Genomic DNA, 22,640 nt, shown 5'->3' with positions numbered 1-22,640 from the left:
AAATACGCCTGTCCAGACCACAGGCTGAAAGCTTCCCTGACATGGGAAAGAAACAGTGTCAGAGACTTTTCTGAAGTCCTGGTCGACCACATCCACAGCCTTTAATTCATCCACTAGGGGGGTCACCTGGTATAAAAGGAGATCCGGTTTGTCAGGTTGTCTTGTTGGCCTTTCCCTGATCCTCACCCACAGGCATCCAACCTTATCATCACTGCCCTTGTGCTCTGTACAGTCAAAACCCTCCTGAATACACAGAGCCACCCCACTGCCTCTGCTTGCCAGCCTGTCCCTTCTGAGGAGCTTCCTAGAAACCATCATTAGAACATTCCAGTCATGGAAGTCATCCCACCACATTTCCATGGCAGCAAATATATCATAACTTTCCTGCATGACTGTTTCAAGCTCCACCTGTTACTAATACCAGTTGCATTGGTATGGAAGCACTTCAGCTAGGCTCTCCATTGCACTCCCAATTCTGCATGCTGCCCCTAGGTCTCTGCCACCCTCCAGTACAAAAGCTCAAATACTCCCTGTGGCCAGAAACCTGGACAGTTGCATAAATGTGAGGGAGATGCATCTGGGTCAATGCATTTCCCCTAGCAATGGTTTTTGACCATGTCATAACATAGCTAGGAATCATAGCTGGGACTTTGCTAGCTGGGTAAGGAAAACCACCAGGTGAGCTCACCTCAGGAGCCAGGAGGGTCACTGCCCTCCTATGTGCACACTGTCATACAAACACTCATCTCACGTCCTTCTGATGTGCCATGTCCTATTTGCCCCCTCTGTCTACAGTTCTCACTCAGGGTTGCTTGGTTTCCTGGAGGTGTTGCTGTGGCATGCCCTTGACAGGTCAGGCCTGTTCTGTTGAGTTTCTCCTTGTTCTCTCAGATCTCCCTGATTCCAGGAACCCCTTATTTCACTCCTTCTGGTGTTTTGCCCCCAAAGTAATGCCAAATTATTTCTGGCGTACATATCAGTACTTTGTTCAGTCTACTAAGGGTAGTAGTAAGGGTATTCATTCATAGACCTCAGCTGTCTGTCTGCCCGTGAGCATTAAGAGGAGGATTCAGTCACTTTGTATTTAATAAAGGAACTTAACTGCAAACAGTGCTCACTTTGATCAGTCGAGGGTAGCTAAACTGTTAAGCTGATGTACACACATCACATGCAAATTTTTTGGCACAGAAATCTACAGTGTAGATTCTGCTTTCTTTTATTACTGTATTTATGAAGTGCGTAGGAAGAAGAAATGGTATAAGGATTTAGAAATCTTTCATTATTTATTTTTTTCCTTTTTTAAAATTTCTTTTCTTCTGCAGAAACCTCTCCATCTCAAAGGTTCTGAAGTAACTTCTGCTTAGCCAACCTCTACAAAATTAAGACAGTTCCTATTTGATTCTTGCTGTAAGAAGCTTTATTCTGACTTATATTTCATGATAAGAAACGCCGTTTTTCATGTTCCATTTCTACATTCTTCATTTCATCTTATTGCCATATTTATATTCCATACTTGGTGACAAGAGGTTACTTCTGCATTTTTTAGTCTGCTCCAACATCATCTCAATGGCTTTGCAAGTGATATTTTCTTCTTTTTGAAATCATAAAAAAATTCCTGAAGACTCATGAGTATATATTTGAAGATAATGGCACATGCTATATGCTAAATACATAAGCCATGTAGCATACCATATATGTGCCTGTTCTGACAGTTTTACAAAAAATGTCAATAAAATGAAATAATTACAATAGAAGAATATATACATATGATCAGAGTCAAACATCTTTCACACAAACTTTTGTTGGTTTACACAGAGGTTTTCGGGTTTACTGTTTAAAACAGGTTTACTGTTGTTGTTTAAACCAAGTCAGCAGCCAAGAACCATGTAGATGCTTGTTTGGGGAGAACATTGGAAGGGTAAAAGCTAGAGAAGGCATGGGCTGATATAAAACCAGTTTAATCAGGAAACCAAAAAGTGCATACACAAGTAAAGCAAAACAAGGGATTATTTTGCTGCCTCGCATGGGTAAGCAGGAATTAATTCACCCTTCCCATATGTGGTCATTACATATAATGGTTACTTGGGAAGACAAAGACAATTATGTCTAAACATCCTCTTTTTCTTCACTCCCTACACTTTATATGCTGAGTATGATGGCATATGGCATTGAATATCCCTTTGGTCAGCTGGAACCACTTTTCTTGGCTATGGCTGGTCCCACCTTTTCAAGCACCTCCAGCCTTCTCCCCAGCATGGCAGCATGATAAAGCAGAAAAGGCCCTGGGTCTGTGTAAGCCCTGCTCAGCAATAAAAAAAACATCTTTCTTGTCGACGCAGTTCAGCACAAACCCAAGGCACAGTTCCATATCAGCCATTGTGAAGAAAATTAACTCCAAGCAGGCAAAACCAGCACAGACCTCAAGGATCACCTTGTGCTAATCCACTTGCCATGGACAGTGATTCCACCCTCTAGATCAGGTTGCCTGTGGCCCCAGACAACCTGGTTTTGAACACTGGCCAGGGACAGGGCACTGAAAACCTAAATAGGAAGGCCATTTAAAAATGTATATGTGAAGTTCACACTTCTTTTTACAGGTAAAGTTACTTCCATATATTCTGAGTTCCATTCACATGAGTTATAAGGAGATAAATCACAGTCTTGTTCTTGAAATACCTGAAACCATAAAGGAAATAAAAAAACCTGGAAATCTTATTTAAAAAATATGAATATTAAAAAAAATATGAAATGTCATATTTTTTAAAACCCTGGGTTTGCTACTAAACTCTTTTTATTTTAGTAATTTTATTTTTTCTAATTGCAGCTGGCTTGTATTCATTTGTTTATATTTTAAGTGAAGAAAATATCATTGTCCCTATGCTTAAATATTATGAAAATACTTCACTAAAAAGGTTTTCAATGGGTTTCTTTTATAAGTAAAGGCTACAATTCTAAAATAGAAATGTTCCTCAGGAAGGCTACAACGAGCCTGGAAATTCTTTTCTGTTTTCTGCAGCACATCCTGAAGGTAACAGATCAAAATCTGTTTTTAAATTAACCCAGTATCATTTCACTGACAGCATGGCAGAAAGACTCAACAAAGTAATGGATGTCAAGTGGTGAAGAATGTAGTTAGCCTTAATATATGAAAAATGATACATCAACTTCTGTCTCAAAACCATCAAGAAAGACACAAAGTTCTTGAATACCAATGAATCTAACAGAGAGCAATTCCTGTGAGCCTTGTTGTGGCAGTCTTGATGTGGCTTTTTTGGTTAGTCGCAATTGGACTCCATGGTCATCTTGAGACACCTGATGCTTTCTTACAGATGTCAGCCACAAAAAGTGATTGAAAGTTACTGACAAGAATGTCTAAAAGGAATTGGGAGTTGCAACACTAAGTACTTGATGTGAAATCAAATTTCTAAAAGAAGGGCCTATTTATCTTCTGGTACATTACAATTAATTCTAAACAAGGTTGTTTTGTCAACTCCAGAGACTAGTTTGAGAAATTTGAATTAAGAGGAAATCCTCTCTAGATTGCATGGAACTTGTTCAGTACATGAGGAGTAGTGTCGTGTGTGTCAGGGTATAATGTCTTTGTTCTTCTTTTGTGGCTATGTGTAGTTCAAATGAAAATAAGAAAAGAGGGAAATTGCTAGTTTAAAGAATCATAGGAGAAATTAAATCACTTGGTGCTTAGGTAATGAAGAAAATGCAGATGGAATTTAATTTTATTTTCCCCTGCAAAATGAAACTTCCAGGCTTGCTTCTTTGGACTTTGATAAAAGTATAATTTTGCAGTGATTTGCTATTGAACTCTGAAATTACAGCTCCAAAACAAAGAGATGATATCACAATAATAATTACCTTTTCAAGTTCACTATAGATTTCTAGTAAGATTCTAATCTAGCCAGACATTTTTCTAGCCAATTTTTGACAGATCCACATGGGCCATATTGGCCAACATTGAACACAATGTATTAGGAAGAAAAATAATATCTTCTTTCTTTTTCAAACATATATACATTTGCACTGACTGAAATATTTTATATTGGCACATTAAACTTTCCAAATATTGCTGATATCAATATCGCTCAAATACGCCTTTGCAGTCAGTGATGAATTGTTGAGCCATTTGTATGTTACTTGGTGTCAGGCTATTTGAAATGTATTGATTTTTAATTTCTATGATTGACATACACTGAAATGGTAACTTGCATATTAAAATAATTTGCCCATGAAGAGTTTAATCCTAAGGAGGAACAGCATTCTATGGTATACCACAACAATTTTCATCTGCCTGTGTTAAAAATAAAACGCAACTATTCCCATTAAAATCAAAGTACTGTTTCTGAATTAGTATGCCTAGATTCTCATGGCTTATCTGTTATTCAGAAAGTTTACACACTGCAAATCAAAGCTAAGATGTACAAACACATGGATCAAACTGGGATGCTATTCCAATAAGAATTCTAGAATGGTTAGAATTGGAAGGAATCTTAAAGATTATCTACCCCTACCCCCTTGCCATCGTCAAGGAATCCTCCACTAGACCAGGTTATTCAGAGCCCCATCCAGCATGGCCTTGAACACCTTGAGACAGGGAGTTAACAACCTCTCTGGGCAACCAGTTCCAGTGACTCATCACTCTCATTGTAAATAATTTCTTCCTAATATTTAAGCCTACTCTTCACCTAAATGCCATTCTCCCTGGTTCATATCGCTACATGGCTTTGTGTAAAAGCTGCTATTATACTTTTCTTCTGCATGTCAAACAGGGAAAGTAGATAACATTGACTATTTTAAAGGACTTGGATTATCATGAAGTATTCTTAATAACCTTGATGATAAAAAGACAATATTTCTTAACAATCACTGTAGCAGAAACACAGAATTAGCTGAGCTGGAAGGGAGACTGAAGGATCATAAACTCCAACTCCTGGCCCTGTATAGCACCATCCCCAAGAGTGCCCAAGAGCCTGTAACATGATATGTATTTACTGTCTTATGAATAGGTAGGTAGATAGATAGATAGATAGATAGATAGATAGATAGATAGATAGATAGACAGACAGACAAAGACACACTGATACATTTTAGGATGCATTTTATGTAATCCGGTTCATATTAAGAAAATAAAGTTGTGTGCAGAACCGAACAATTTACCAGAATTGTCTACAAATTCTTGGAAAAATATTTAGTAACCTTCATTAAGTAGATACATGGAATCACAGTACTGAAGGTTGGAAACAACCTAATGAAGGTGTCTCTGACAAATTCCTGTACTGTTAAAGTCCAGTGAGAATGTTTGCACGGGTTTCATCCAATATCTCCAAGAGGTTCCATCTTTTCCTGGGAGACTGTTCAGGTGTTATGTTACCCTCACTGAGAAAAGGTAATTAATTCATTCTAGCAACTGTCCCCATTGCATTTTGCTCTTCTATAGTATTTCTCCAAGTCTGATCTGCCCTCTTTTGATATTTTCCCATCAGATAGCCAAACCTCTCTTTCTCCTTTTTTCTCCAGACTGAAGAAGCAGCACTTTCTCAGCTTCCAGTTTCACATTCAGTGCTCCAGCCTTGAGCAATTTGAAAGGTCTCCTGGTGGGTTGGTTTGTGTCAGTGTCTTTCTTGCAGTACAGAGGCCAAAACTGAATGTGATCAAATGACACTTCTTGTGTCGTTTATATTTATAGCTGGATACATTCATATGACATCGCCAGTAGTGGAAAATTATACTTTGATACATATACAAATCAGTATTACAAAACATGGTTCTATGATTTATATTTGAATAAAATATCCTCATTTTCCACCATACTGAGTTTTAAACATATTGTTCTATCCAAAGAGGGATACTGAATATTTTTCATTTAAAATTCTGTGCATCTTCTAATACCCAAATAGCTCAAGTTCTAACTTAAAAATCAGAGTGCCAAAATGGTAGCAAAAGCTCTAGGATTAATCCTTCACTTATTAGTTCAGGTGTAAAATACATTTAATTGATGATACAATCATTTTTCTTTGATTTCCTGTCTTGGTTTGGAAGACAGGTGTCTGGTAGGGAAGGCAGGAGCCCACCTTGGAATGAAAAATGTAAAACCCCTCCCTCCAAATGATTATAATTCAGCAATTAAGGGTCTCTCAGGCAAAGCTATGGGGATAGGAATGTCAGTTCTTTAATGGTGTGTACAATAAAGCAGCCAGCAGCAGCTCTGGTGCTCACACCAAACAGAGCAGGCCCAGTGACCCCTCCAGGCCACTCTCCCCTCACTGCAGCTCTGGGCACGGCCGCCAGGGGTCGCTGCTGCTCCCACCGGAAGGGGCGGGGAGTCCTCCGGGCCGGCAGGGGGCGCTGTGGCGCGGGCGGGGACAGCACGCGGTAATGGCGGCTCGGCCCAGAAAGGAAAGGATGGGAGAGAGGCCTTTCTGCACAAACAGCCCTGGGACAGCTGGCCTTGGTGCCCCACAGGACTTACAGAAACAGCAAGTTGGGCAGGCAGGAATGAACAAAATTCGTGGGGAAGTAGCAAGATGTATTAGAAGCTCCGGAGCTGTGGCTGGAACTGTGGCAGGTCTCAGCATGCAGGGGGTACAAGGCCAGGGTGCAGTGAAAGCGGAGCAGCACCGAAGGAACAACAGCTGTGGGACAGTGGCAGCCTGGCACCCAGCAGGGCAGGGAGGGCTGAGCCCAAGATCCCGGCACCTGAGCAGATGAGGATAGGTCTCTCGTTTAGTGAGGTAGCTGTTAATAATGTAGGAGATAAATCCTAAATTACAAATTTTAACAAGTTATGTAATACAGTTGAAATAATTGTCATAAGTATCAATAATTTTAACTACTTACCAGTTACCAATGTATTCGAATCTCCATTTAGTTTTGTTAAGCAAAGATTTTGTCATGTCATTGTTTAGTGTGTTCATTCTCCTTCATTATGTCACTGTATTTCTTTTTTCCATCAGGTGGAAAAAACCACCACTTGCCACTTCCACTGCTCCCAAAAGCCTTTGTACCCAGGCCCATATACAAATAAAGAGACATCCAGCAACATTGGAAACAAAAGACCCTAAAGGCAATGAGCCACTGTAAAACTGAGGACTGAAAATAATATTCCTGGGCTGGCAAAGCAAATAACAATAGATCATCGACCAGAGCTAGTCTCCATCTTGTCAACATACTCTCAACAGCACTCACTCAAAATAACTCCCCTAGACTTCAATCCATTGGGAACTTCCTAGGGATTCCCACAAGGAAGAAAGCGCCAGCTCTGCCCAAGTGACAAAGCTGCAATGATCCTCTTCCTTCGCAGCATCCAGTGGGAGCAGCGGTGGTGTGTGTGACTCCTTGGGCTCCCACCCCAGAGTTTTTCTTCAATAAAGGCATTTAAAAAAGGAGCTGGTCTCCTGGCCCCATTCATAACAATAAGGTCTCAGTCCAACAGCTGGTCTTACAAGCAAAAGCTTACCGACAGAAAGGATGACACAGTACAGGACTGGGCTCCAGTGGTGACAGGGAATCCTCTTTGCAGTGAGCCACAGCTTGCCTATCCTCCTCTGAAACCCAAAACAAGAGCCCTCAGCAGGTACCTCACCCCTGTCTTTTTTTGCCCATCCAAAGCTCCAGGTATCCCCTCCCCTCTCCCCTGAGTTTGGTCACTCTTTTATTTTCTTTTCTTAAGTGCCCATAAGTACCCAATAGTTTCCTAGCAACTTATGTGAAAAAATTCCATTAGTACAAAAGAAAGAAACCCAACCCCCAACATCTCCTTAACAATAGAAATTCAAAGCCCTGTGAAAAAATATTGGTGAAATCATGGAAATCTGATATTGTTTTCCTTTCTGTGGCAAGAGTATTTACACTTAGATTTCATATTTTACAAGACTTCACAAACTACACTTTGAAGTATGAAATGCAATCAGTCAAAATAAAGTATTTAGAGGTCATTTATAGTAGTATCTCTGAATTTACATAAATGTCTGACGTTCCATAATGAGAAACAGGAAGCTTTTTAACGACGGGTACTTTCTGAAAAATTATGTGTCCTATACTACCTCTGGTATGGTACCTTATACAGTCAGATATTACAATGTAAAAAGGAGAAAAAAAATCCAAACATTTTGTACAATAGACTATCTCAGCTTTTTATGGCCAATCATCCGTGCTAGTTTCTGCTAGTGAAATTAAATTCTACAAAAAGAGTAGCTTTTTAATTATTATTTTCCACATCATGGGCCTACTCTAACTGCCTGTGAATGACTAGAACTAATTTATAGCTGATTAGCCCTCATTCCTGCAGCTAGGGACAGATATTAAAGTTATTTTCTTCCTATGTTGAAAGCTATTAACAAATGGAGTTTGGGATGAAAACCAAATGAAAATAAAAGCTCTAAGATGCAGCCTGAAAAAATATAATCAGCTATGTTGCAATTGCTTTCATTGTTATTCTTGGTGAATGTTACAAGCCTTTTCATTCAACAGAACCAGATGGGGGAACTGAGTAAAAATTAAAACATGTTTCCATGAAGTGTAATAATTTGAAATGTAAATAACTGAGTGTTTTTGATTAATAAAATATGCTATCAATAAAAACCAGGCATATAAATAAGAAAATGCCTTGTAACAGCACATTGATGGCAGAAGGCAATCGCAATTCATAGACAATAAAAAGCTTTAAGAGGTTAATAGCATGACTCAAGAACTCAAGATTTGGAAGGGATCTTTATAGGTCATCAAGTCCAACTCCCCTGCAATGAGTAGACACACCTTCAACTAGATCAAGTTGTGCAGAGTAGTGTCCAATCTGATCTAGAATGTTTCCTGAGATAGTACATTGCACTCTGGGAAATCTCTGCTGGGCTTTCACTGCCACTTATGTCATCATAAGTTTTCTTCCTAATATCTAGTCTGAATCAATGCTCTGTAAGTTTAAAACCCATACAACTTGCCCTATTGCAATAGGCCCCTCTAAAAAGTTTGACCTCTTTCTTTGTACTACTTACAAGCATAAAGCTACTTAAAGACCTTTAGTTTCATTGTTCACACTGAAAACTACTGCTTTAAAACATATAATTAGATAGTAATTCAGCATTAACAATAGTTTCTTACATTCTTTTGCTTGATTTTTTTACATAGCTCCATGGTTACATCTTGTAACCAATTCTCTTGTAGATGAAGAAAGTTTCCAAGATAGGTCAACATGACATTTAACAAAAACAGTTCTTCAGAAACATAAAAGGGAACACTTTCCCCACACCCACCATATTATGCTTTCAGTAGGAACCAGAGTCCTCTTCCAAAGAATATTTTTATATTAGTAGCACAACAGTTAAGACACCCTGAAAGAAGTATTAGCTTGTCATCATTGTTTATTAAAAATAGGACATCAGTATGCATGTAAACAAAGTGCTGTGACACAGCACTTAAAAAAAGTGTTATTAATACCTCATCTGAAACATTTTCTTTAGTGTTTATGTGCTTCTCCATACTATCCATTTTATTGAAGAGAATAATTTGGATTGGAATGGACCCTACAGATCATCACGTTCAAACTCCCCTGCCAATGACAGGGACACCTTTCACTAGATCAGGTTGTTCAGAGCTCCAGCCTGTCCTTAAACACTTCCAGGCATGGGGCATTTACAACTTCTCTTCAACCTGATACAGTTTCTCACCACCCACACACTAAAAAAGCTGTAAGACTGGTCTTTTCCAGGCTGAGCAAACACAATTCACTCAGACTTTCCTCATAGTACAGGTGCTCCATCTCTAATCAGCTTGGTGGTCCTCTTCTGGATTCATTTTAACAGGTCCATTTCCTTGGTTTGCTGGGGTTCCCAGAGCTGGTTGCGGTTTTCCAGGTGGGGTCTCAGGATGATGCCTTGAGAAGGCTGGCCTAAAGCAGAGGCTAGACAGAATTAAGAATAAAGTTGGTATTTATTAAAGGCTTTAACAGATACGCCTTGGGCAGTACGAGAGCCTGGCCAGGGCTACACCCAAGATGGACCTAAAGATGGCCACAAAATGGACAACTGGTCACAAGTCCCACATTTTTATAAGTTTTAGTCCATTTGCGTGTTAGGGTTAATTGTCCAATTACAGCTTCAGGTTATGAACATCCTTCTTGTTTTCTGTCTTCAGTAAACCATTGTTTATGCTTTTGGGCCTGAAACTTGTAATGATTGTCCTTGGTATCAAGCTTGAAAAGGGATTGTTTTGTCTACTTTGTGAAGAGAGCTCACTAATTCATTCTAATATGAAACTTGAAACTACACACCAAGGCAGAACAGAATACAAAAAATATGAAAGCTGAAACGTAAGGCATCAATGAGAACAGAGTAGAGGGACAGCATCTCCTCCCTCAACGTGATGGCAATGCCTCAATTTGACTTTCTTCTTACTTTTTTGAATGTTGCTGATCTTCCCCCATTTTATTTATTTATTTATTTATTATTCTATTTGTGTGAATGGTCTTCATATTTTGACTGATCAATTAACCCTTCAAATATAAGAAGAATTAAAGCCGATAAGCAACGTTGTTGTACCCATGAATGTGCTCATTTGATAATGCAGGTTGTGACTCACCACAGCTGTTGCAAAGATGCTGAATTTATTTCAACACAAAGGGGACTGGAGAGTGACCCATTTTTTAGATAAATAGCTATCAGCAGCTGAGCAGATCAATTGGTGATCTAACAAGTTCATCAAAATGTGCCTCCCTGTGTGTGCTAGTTTTGCACTGATTGATACTTGGTGAGGAGGGAAGAAGCCACTCAAGGAAATTATGTTTCTGAGAAACTGCTAAGAGTTTCCTCTGTGACTAGCAAAAACTAATGGTTGGCTAGCTCTGAGAATTGACAACCTACAGAGCCATTCTACATTTTAAAGATAGACAAGCCCAGGAGAGCTCTGCCGGTTGGAAGGAGAATGAGGAGATGCCTTAGTACAGACCTGAAAGTTCATTTGGTAAGGCAATGGAGATGGACAATGATACACTAATATATCCCCTTTAATTCATGAGAAAGTATGGGGGGATGGAGCGTTCAAACTAGACCTGAACAGAGGCATCCATAATGAAGCAAAGCTGATGTTGAAGTAGCTGTGATCCCCTGAGAAGCTTGAACAGAGAGAGAGAGAGAGATGAGAGTGATGACGACCTTTTGCCCCCAGGGAAAGAAGAAGAAGACCTCTGTTCCTAGAGATGAAGATGATCGCAGAGATGAATGAAGAGAACCTTTGCTTTTGAACAACTTATCCTTAAAATAGTACCCCACAACGTGACATGACCCATGAACTCAGCTGCAGGAAGGCTGTGAAAACAGCAGGAACTTCATATTTGCAGATTTTCCAGGCAGCTCGTGGAAATTAAAAAGCCACAAGAGAACTGTTTCTTGTGGAGAAGTCTCCATGGCATGGTGAGAGAAACTCCTCTCCCAACAAGAACTGATGAAGGGCTATTGTAGAGGTGGTAACTGATTGAAAATCACAGGTTTTGTCTCTACATTGTCAAAGGGAAAGAAAAGAAGTTGGGTAGGGGGAGGAAAAGTGACTCTGAAGGTTTTATTCTGATTCTAATTATTCTTTTATTTCTGTTAATAAAGTTTTCTTTATACCTTTTAAGAACTGAGCCTGATTTGCCCTCCTCCTAACTCACATCTCACAGCAGGAAATGAGTAAATAATTCTAGTAGGTGCACTGGAAATTTAGCCAATGCTAAACCTATTACATTAGCTGCATTGGCTGGTAAACTCAAATTGGAGAACCTAAAACTAAACACTGGCTTAACCAGACAAGCATGTGGGGATTGAATATGTGTCTCAAACCAACAAAGAATATAAAAATTGAACAAACAGCAGGATTTAAAAAAGAGCAATGGGCTTGACCTGGATTGCACACAGATATGCTTTCCTGGAAGTCGAGGATATCCTGTGTCATGACAGTGAGTGATCATGTTACAGAGACCAGTAGTGGGAATCTCACTGGTACTGTGATTAAGCTGTTGCATTTCCATAACTGGGGTTTTTTGCCAAGTGCAGCTTAATTTTGTATTGTGTTTTATTCTTTCTAAAACAAGAGTAAATCAGAAATTCTGTGTAACATCAAATATCAGATAAGTAGACTTTTTATTAAATATTACATTATTGTGTGTGATGTGTGAAATTTTTAAAAGTAAGAACTTTGCCAGGGAACACTTGATTATGACTCATTTTATATTTTTACTGAAACCCAATATGTAGTTTTCTTAGATTTGGGCATGCTAAAGAACAGGTTTTTCTCAGGGTCTTCCATGCAGACAGTATAAACTTTGACTTCTGCAGACTTAGTTCCCATTACCAAAAATAGCTCTCCACTGTTGCTGCTGGAGATGAATAGGTCACACAAACACAGCTCGAGGTGTGGTGAAAGGGAGAGGTTTATTTCTTCTCTCAGGATTTATAGGTTCCTGACCACGGCCAGGGATTGGATGGTCAGGATAACACTTTCCCACTCCACTGGCCGTGAGAGATGTCCATCAAAGGATGTATATCAGAAAGAATGTACACATATCTATGTTTACAGTTACTGTCCTGGGAAAGTCTTTAGAAAACCATGTAGGCAAGCTCAGAAGCTGAGTTTTCAGGGCGACACTCCAACACTGTCACAGTGAGCTTTTCAGATATTTTATATATTTTTTAAATCACAGAGATGAGAAAATAAGACTACCTTGTCTCCCAAACCACTTCCAAGCATGGGAAATAGATATGTAACATGCAATCAACGTAAGATAGAGTTCTGTCCCCATTTCTCATGCACACCTGGAAAATCTCCAGCAATGGGGATGAGCCTTGGGCATGGGAAGCAATTGCAGCAATGCTGCATGTACTAAAATGGCAAGACTGGTGATTTCCTACTTGGTATTTCTCCCTAAAATATAGAGAACGATAGGAAGAGTGAAAAAAGATTAACAAATTATTTTTGGGCTGTTCTCTTTTCAGTACAGACATAATAACATTAAGTTACTGTCTGAGGGACTTGGGCTCATTCTCTGACTCATATAATTAAGACAAAGCATTGTCTTAATTTTTTAATTTTGCAAATATTGTTGAAAGTTTAATAGAAAAAATGAACTAAATCACAAATAAAAGAATATTTTCTAGTACAATAATAAAAGTTGAAATTCAAAGCCAAAATATGTTTCCTTAACACATAAATCGTGCTTCAAATGAAGTTCATTTGTCGGTGGTGGTTTTTGGTAAAAGATTGTTCTGAAAATCACTTTCTCATGTAGACAAACTTATTTTATTCTTTAGGTTTACCTATATAGACACAAAATATATAAAGATATATAAAGAATATATAAAAATATATAAAAATATATTCAGAAAAACAGAGTTTAACAATTAAAAATGTTTCTCTCTAGAAGTAATTAAATTTTTAGTCTTCCTCATATTCAAAATCACTTAATTTATCAAAGATCCAAGTACATCTCCATAAAATGCTTTTGATCTACAGATAAGGTTGAGTTTTCATTTGGTTTCCAACCTCCCTTTTCTTTTTTGCATCTCCCTTTATGACACATTGTGCAGAGCAAAAGTATCCACTGAGTTTATGTCCATGTTGGTGATGGTATATAAGTCTGTATATGAAAGAACAAATTAAAATACCACAGCTGGCACTTGAAGTATCAGAGGTTTTTTACTAAGATTTTGTCCGTGTCTACAGTGTTCTACAAAAAAGAAAAATTATATCCAGAGGCTGAAATTGTAGGGTCAGAGACAACAGACAGTCTATGGAAAATTTGACAGTGTGGAGGGTCAAAATTTATATACATACATACATATACATATACATATACATATACATATACATATACACATACACATACACATACACATACATATTATATATAATTTATATAAATAAAAATTTGTATGTATATATAAATTTTCTTGACTAATATTTTGTGTGTGTCCAATGTTTTATGACTAAAAGGTAATGTAACCTCTTTATTGGTTACACAGTAGTTAGCATTTTCAGTTTCATCTAGATTTTGATGTAATTACTTTGCTATCCCATCATGGTCAAAATAATAACTTTTGCATTTATTTTCATATTTGTGGGTTTATATACACAACATATTGTACCTTTAAATTTTCCAGCTACCTGAAACAATCATGGAAACTCACTCATGAACTGCTTCATTATGTAGAAACCAAGACTATTTACTAAAATAAAGTGAAAAAATAAATATTTAGACAGCAATGCTTAATGATAGACAGTGATGACAGCTAGGTTATACTGAATAAATACAGAAATATGAAGAATCAAATCAAGAAAAAAAACAAACCAAAAAACCAAAAAAACAGAAGTTTCAAGTGGTGCTTAATACTCTGAATAAAGGTGAAAACCAGAATGCTGATTTTTAGTACAAGATCATTTATCTTACACAGTCTTGATGATGGCTGAAATCCCACTTTAAAAGTTATTTGTAAATTTAGTTCTTATATTCTACACTAATTTTTCAGGATGACTATAAATGTCCTTGTAAAGAATTTTACCCTGAATTCCTTATGCAACTAGTGATTGAATTGAACATGATTAGCAATCATCCTACACTTCATGTAATTTTGCATGTGACTTTTGTGGCATGTATCACAAGTCATTTCTTTTTTATAGTTCTCTGTGCTGACACTGTGAAGTCCTAGCAAGACAACTGGTGATAGAATCCAGGGTTCCTTGGGTGCAAGAAAGAATGTAGTAGGCATTTTCAGGTGTGTTTAATTTCTGCTCTAGTCAATTTAACTCTCACAAGTTATTATTTAAGCAATTTGTAATTTTTTCTCCTAATTTCTCTTGACCTCGTTTCCTCATTTGTGCAAATAGACATCAGTCATTTCTCTTTGTCTTTCATCTTGCACTTTTCAGCTTGTAAGCCCTTTGCAGCATGAGTTATTCTTTACTCTGTATTCAGTCTGGCTGAGGCAATAAAAAATGTTTAGAAGCTACAAAGGAATGTGTGGTGGGTTGACTCTGGCTGAACACCAGATGTCTACCAAAATAAAAAAAAATTACTCTTTTTTTTATCTGGACAGGGAAGAAATAATATAACAAACAATTAAACAATTTGTGGGCCAAGGTAAAGACAGAGAAGGATCACTCACCAATTAATATGGACAAAACAGGTCAGGGAAATTATTTCATTAACAATCAAATCAATAGGGTGATGAGAAAGAGGATCAATAATAATACTCCTTTCCTTCTTCCTGGACACAGCTTCACACGGGATTTTTCTGCTTTTCTTCTGAGTGCTGCTGAGGAATGGGGTGGGAGTTACAGTCAGTTCATCACACACGGTCTCTCCTGTTCCATCCTCCCCAGGAGGAGCACTACTCACATCCCTCCCATGCTCTAGTGTGGGGTCTCTCCCCTGGGAGACAGTCTTCCATTAACTTTTCCAGTACTCTTAGATGTTAACCTAGAGGTGCTACTGCTGTGCCTGATGGGCTCCACCTTGGATAGTGGTGGATTTGTCTGAGAGTTATCTGCCATTGGTTTCACGGGACATAGTGGAAGCTTCTAGCATCTCCTGACAGAATTCACCTCTGTAACCACCCCCTGCCCCCATGGCCAAATCCTTGCCATGCCAACCCAATTCAGCCTAGAAAAAACATTTCATATGGAAAATGAAACCCTTGAAGACATGTACAACCTCTATCCTAAAATACAACCTTCTATCTTCCCTCTCATCCCAATGAAAAGGAAGATTGAGAGTTCTTTCCACACTGAATCAGTTTAGGTTCCATTACCTTACACTTTACAGCTGTTGCAGGCATATTCTATCATGTATTTTTGTACCTTTCTAAATTGCATTCTGGCTTATTACCAGAACCATTACTAAATCATACTTTTCTCTAGTTACTGGAATAGAAAAATTGTAAGGGAACATGATACTTTTACCTCACTGCTGCAGGAAACTCCTTTTGTAGAAGGTAGCTATTTTTACCCTAAAGTTTTTTAATATATGGCCATACAGTTGTATAATTTGCATTGTCCTGTGTCAGAGCACTCAGAGTACTCAGTCTTGGTTCCAGAGCAGTTAATTTTTATAAATCACATAATAAAGGATGCTTTGATTTCAGAGGTAGTTCAAAAGTTATTTAGTAAGTGGATATCATACTCTTGAGGTTTTTTTATTTTTACTTTCAGTACTAATTCTTTATGAGACCTCATTTTCATTTTATTTCTCAAAATTCCTTTCATCTTATTTCAAGTACTTACCTCATTAAAAAAATAACAGCCCAAAGCATTCCTAAAGCAAAAAAATGTAGCAGCTACTGAATTAAAAAAAACAAAACAAAACAAAACAAAAATTCTCAAAATTTTTATCTGATTTGAAATTTTAATTTCTGAGGCCTTAAAAGTGCTCATTATTTCAAAAGAAGGGAGAAAGTCTCTGAATCATATTTAAAAGAATTCTAAGGTATGTATAACCAGGTTTCCAGTTAGAAATTCTTGGATAATAACAGAATTAATTATGATGTAGAAATTTAAATGTTCCAGTGAAGTATATTAAACTCTCCGATTTCTGTGCTAAATAAGAGAGTGCGCATTTATTAGTTTTTTATTGTATGACAACAGCCTGTTGGGATATTTTTTTGCTAACATAATCATTTTCTTAGATCCATTCTCTTTTTATAGACTGTAAATTCAGGGAAAAAGAGAGATATGTTTAAAGGAAAAAACATCTTGAAATCACTGCTCTATCAATCAAAACAGAGAATAGTGGAGGAGGCTCTGTCATTCTTCCCAGGCTGAGGAAAATTCAGACTACTAGTTTCAGACTACTGCTTTGCCCTCCGAGGATGATGCCTTTGAATTCTCCCTACTCTTGATTGATCACAGCAATATTGCAGTAAGCATTGGATCTGATGGGAAGGTCTAAATGAAAGAATGATGTGACATTTAGGGGATGAGTCTGGATATAAAAATAGATAAAATTTTATTTTCTTCTTTCATAGGCCACTAAGCTGCTCTCTCAGATCCCATCAGTAGCATGATGTTATGTATCTTTGTGTGGTAGGTTTGGTATGCATGTTTTAAATTTTGTGACTGAAGCACTATCTCCTATAACAGTTGAAACTACAACCTATGTCTGTACCCAAATAAACCATAACCAAGTCTTTGATAACTGAAGTTTCCTAATAAGGACCTACAGAAATCTGAGCAATGTTTACTGCAGCACTGATACCACAAAAATCAATTTTATTTATCAGAAAATATTACTTTCTTAAAATATATTTGGCAGAAAACAAAAGAAGATTATCAGAACACTGTAAAATAAATAAAAAATAAATATTTTATAGATATATAAATATATATATCTATATAAATATTTTATATAGATATATATATTATGTAGAAACACTACATCAAAAAGAGATCCATCTTCCCATTATCTCTGGTAAAACCATCTAATACTAGTTAAACACATTTTGCTTTTACTTAAAATGAGGAAATCAGCTCATCTCAGAAGACAGACCTTCTCCTCAACAAACTATAGTGTCTCTTCAACATTATGGAAATTGCCCAAAGTCTGATAAACTTTTGTGATCAACATGTGGGTAATATAAGGTATGATTCATAATTGTGCAGTAACTGTTTTGCACATTACTAGAAGTGTGATAAACATTTCCTGGCAGCTTGTTGGCAACAGAATTTATTTAGTGTTGACATTTATTCTATTCAGCTCTTTTAAAGCCAGCACTCTGTATGGTGCACGTGCTATATACCAATAAGAACAGCAGACAGAACTTGGACTGAAGCTGTATAATATTCAGTATTTCCTCCAATTCACAATTTTCTGTATGTTTTAAGTAGTTTTCTTATACAGTGGAGAAGTAAATAATTGTGCCTTAAACTTTCAGATGTTGCATTCAGCCACTGAATTAGTTCCTTATTTTTCCTAATCTGTTCCTTTAAAAGAAAGAATTTCTTTGCTGTCCACAGCAATTTATTCATAGAACTGTCACTGATGCCAGTGGCAGCTGTACAGCAAAATCCTCTGACACCTTATTTTTCTACTGTTTTTGTAATTTGATGTTAGATTTTAAACTGGGTGAAGCACCCTGAATCTCCCAGTACCTTCTCACAGCTCCAGAAGTCCCAGATTCATCAAGCCGAATCATACAAGGAGCCAAGAAAAAAGTGGTATGTCCTCAGGACACCTTTTCTCACTTGGGTGCATGAAAGGTTCAAGTCTCTCTAGAGTCTGTTAACTCCAGCTTGTGTGAATAACAAAACAAAATCCTCTTGGTAGCTAATTTATAGCTGTGATTCAGATCAAGATCTTCCCTTCCATCAGAAGACTCTTAGGAGTGTTTGTCTAAAGAATGTCTTAACTCCCTCAATCTTTCTTTTCCAGTCTTCATGGAATAACTGATATATTCCTTGACCAATGTAAGAAGATTTAAGACAAGTGCCTGATAAAATGAATCCAGGTGAAGCTCTTTCTTGCCTGTACTTTGACAATTCTGCTTTGACTTTAGCAGAATTTAATGAGTAAAAGCACTCTCCTCATCTGAAATATCACTACTGCTTTAGTATGTTTTAAAACTGGAAGACTACAGTTTGGATTACCTTCAGAGACAGTGAAATCTGCATGTCTCCCTTCCTTTTAAAGAATTCCTTGTCCTGGCTGTTCTACAGATGAGAGTGAATGGTATAACATCCTCCTCAAATCTTTCAAATGACAGCAAGGAAAAAACCAAAAGTTACTTTGAAGACAAGACTTCAAGCCCCTACTTTTTGTTTGACTTGAAATCCTTTGGTTGGAAGTATCAAGCTCACAGAGGGCTTCCCATATGCACCAAAGGTGCTCTCCCTACACTCTTGTCTGGTTACTAACCTGGGAGATTCTTAGCTTTCCCTACATATATAAAAACAGCCTTAAAAGAATTTGTACTGAATTTCAGAATGCAGAGCAGATGCCTACATGTTACTAAGCATTTACATTGCACAGGTCTTAATGTGCAACTTTTCAGGTCTACTTAATGTGCTCTGGTGTTGCAAGGTTCCCTCACCACATAGTCAGTAAGCCCAACAGCCAAGGATCCAGGGCTATTCTACAGGGAACCACCAAGTCTGGAAGAGATAAAGCATCATTTGGACAATATTCTCAGGCACATGGTGTGACTGTGGGGATGGTCCTGTGCAGGCTAAGAGTTGGACTTGATGATTCTTTTGGGTCCCTGCCAATCCAGCATATTCTTTAATTCTGTGATAATAAAACCAAATTAGGGAATTACCTGTAGTGCAGATTTAGGACTGTCTTGATGGTCTATAGAAAAGAATTGTTTGTTAATTTTGGCATGTTATGGGCATACTAATGAGTTAACAGAATTGCTTTATTCTACCTCTGCATATCAAACACACAGATACACAAAATAAATAATATGAGATGAATGTTAAATTTCAATGAAGCCAGAGAATCCATTTGTATTTCCAGCACATAGCATTAAATGCTCATGACTTAATTAAAATGCAAATACTACATAACCCACTGATTTCTGCAATTTAACCATGAATAAACTCTGTCTGTTTTCTGCTTTAATTTGCTGTACTAATCAAATTAATGATAATTAGTGAATACTTAAACAAACAACAATAAGGTAGGTTATTCTTTCTGGGTTTATGTCTTTTAATAATGATATAAACATAGATGAGATAAGAACATTCAACCTTTACTCAAATATCAACAAAGTACAATTTATGTAAATCTGCAATGCTGAATGTTGCCTGGAAAACTCATTAGCTAAAATAGGGCATCTTGAAGCCTCACATGAAACATTAAAATACAAAGTAAAAGGAGTCTGAAGATGCAAAACTAAGTGTATCTACTAAGTAATTTCAGAGAACTTGATGAAGGGAAGGAATTGGTTTTAATTTGGGTTATACCTTCTCGTACCAGCTATAACATCACTAACAGAAACATTAATAGCCCCATAACCTCTGAACATAACATAAGGATGGGAAAAGGAAGCAGCAGCTAAAATAGACTTCTCAATGAACTTTGGTACATAAACTTGAACACCAGACAACACAGCACAGTGGAATTATGTAGTCGTAGTCTAGTCATCAAAAGATTATCAAGCCCAGATAATTGCTGCATGATGGCTGCATCAGACAACCCAAAGTATGGTAGCACTGTTTGCTACAATGCTTTTCAAGCTTTTGAGAAGTGAATTTCAAGAATACAGGGGAGAGAAAGGGTAAGGAGGAAAAGTCAGTTCCTTTCTTATTTTTTTTTCCTTTGAACATTTAATAGCTATGTCCTCCTTTTTAAACATTTTTTGATGTTTAAACCTGAAGTAAGGACTCCTTAACTCTCCCAGAGCTGCTGGAGTTTTAACCTGCAGCTGCCTTCCTCCTTCAGCACCCACTGCAGCAGGATATGTAAGCACAGGAAAGGAAACATTATTGGTCTCTTGCCTACTGGCAATGCTACGTTCCACAGTCATGAAACCAGTTTCAGGACTGCTCTGACTATGGCAAAAGCCTGGAGGCATCAGTCAGCTTTTAGTGCGAGAAATACTACGTAAGACATTACACACCAAGAAAATATCTTAGTAAACAACAAATTCATTTCCACAATCTCACAAGGCAAATTTTGCAGATCTCAAGACAAAAACCTGCCTGATAGGATATATGGTCAATGGTGCACAAGAATAAATAAAGTTTCAAGCTTGAGATGGAATTCTCATCCTCTTGGTGTCAGGAGCACCAATATTGAATCTTTTTTTTGTTTTTCCTTTGTTTTTTCTTTATGTACTACAACATGAAGTTCTTCGGAGGTTTCTTTTGACTGTGTAACATACTTATTTGTTTTGATTACAAGACAGTAGAACAACCAGCTCTTGAAACTGCTATTCAATAAATTCGTAATTTGATAGAAGCAGATATAGTGAGCTAATATGAAAACAACAAGAAATATCAGATTCAGATTTCCTGCTAGATTATACCTACTGATTTTATTTTTTAAGGGTCAGGGTGAATGTAAAGTGCTGCAGGCTTATGAAGACCTCAGCAGAGCACTGAAATAATTAATAGGTTATATGAAATGTTTATACTCATATTTTCAGTCAAACCAAATTCCACTGAGGAAATTAAATCTTGTCCTCCCAGCATCTACTATTTGAGGGGGTAAGGGTCACACATGCAATATAATCAGTGTTTACAAGAATGGATCAGCAAAGCACCAGATAAGTCTAGGAATTTTTGGCAAAGATTAGATTTCTCTTACAATTTTTATAAGATGGAAAATTCAGCACTATAAAATGATAGAGGAAAAAAAATTCTATTCAATTATGCCAGACAACAACACTATAAAATCAGACCCCACCTTAATCATCTCTATAATAACGTAAAAAAAATAAACAACATAGTGAAGAAAAAGCCACAATTAAGTAGTCTGCATGGACAGAAATTTATTAATTTGTTTGGAAGTACTGGATATTGCAGAAGGCAGAATATTGCATCTTTTCCCTTCCTTCATGAATATATTTAAATTGCACCCAAGAGGGAATGATGGACAGGTGTTGTCCTAAAGACAATAATCATCTCATTTGTAATTAGGGGCAACAGGCTTTTTTGGGAGGGTGGATTCTTTGGGGCTTTTTGGTGTTTTTTCCCACTTATAAGGGACACTGGTTTTCTTCCCTGACTGTGATGTAACATTTCTACTCTCATCTAGAATTAGGTTACCTGCTTTTGAGCTAGAACACAGGAGCTAGAAATAGAAGAGGAAAAACTAAGGTTACCCTGATTTTTTTTCCTTTCCTTTTCAAAAAAATATCAGCTAGAAGACTGAAAGTAGGGTTCAGACAGTGGCATGCTTCAAGCTGAACTCGATAAAAGCATATCCAGGTTCTTCCCAGGCTGAGGTCAGACCTCAAGGTTTCCATTTGTCTATCAGTTATTGGTCTCTTACACAATATGGATATCTCTTGATGACTTGTCAAATGAGATAATCAACTTTTTTTATATGTCTTCACTATCTGTCTTCTGAAATATTGCAGATTTACTATAGTTTCTACATTATGCATCTAGCAGATGTCTTAATAATACTCTTTTAGAAGTTATAGGTCTACATCCTCAGTGGCAGTAAATTCCTGATGTTCCATTTAAACAACTTATAACTTGCATTTCATCTTTTTTTCAAAGGAACAAAGGCCATCTGATAACATCCCAGCAAGTTGTTCTCCATGATTCTTCTGTAGAAAAAAAAGAACGTTAATGACAATTAACACAATGTGTCCACATATCAGGCTCAATACAGATTACTATTCATTTCAGTTTATGAAAACCTTAGGAAAATTTCCAAATCCTGGTACATCATTGTCCTGGGGTGACTTTATGATACTGGTATCCCCAATCATCTGGTTTATGTTATATACTAAGTTCTTCACCTTTAAGACTGGCTTTGAGAGCAAGTGCTGGGGGGAAGAAAAAGCCGCAGTTTGTGTTAAAGAAAAACATCACTCCCACACATCCTGCGCCTGGACTGTGGTGTCTGCAGCACGGACAGACAGCGGGACAGAGCTTCTCTCTGGCTTTTAGTTAGTTTTAGCTAGCTGAGGCAGAGGAATTCCATGAACCTTTGTTTT

Source organism: Parus major, chromosome Z (genome assembly GCF_001522545.3).
Source record: "Parus major isolate Abel chromosome Z, Parus_major1.1, whole genome shotgun sequence".
In the NCBI taxonomy this organism is placed as follows: domain Eukaryota; kingdom Metazoa; phylum Chordata; class Aves; order Passeriformes; family Paridae; genus Parus; species Parus major.
This window is presented reverse-complemented; position numbering follows the sequence as displayed.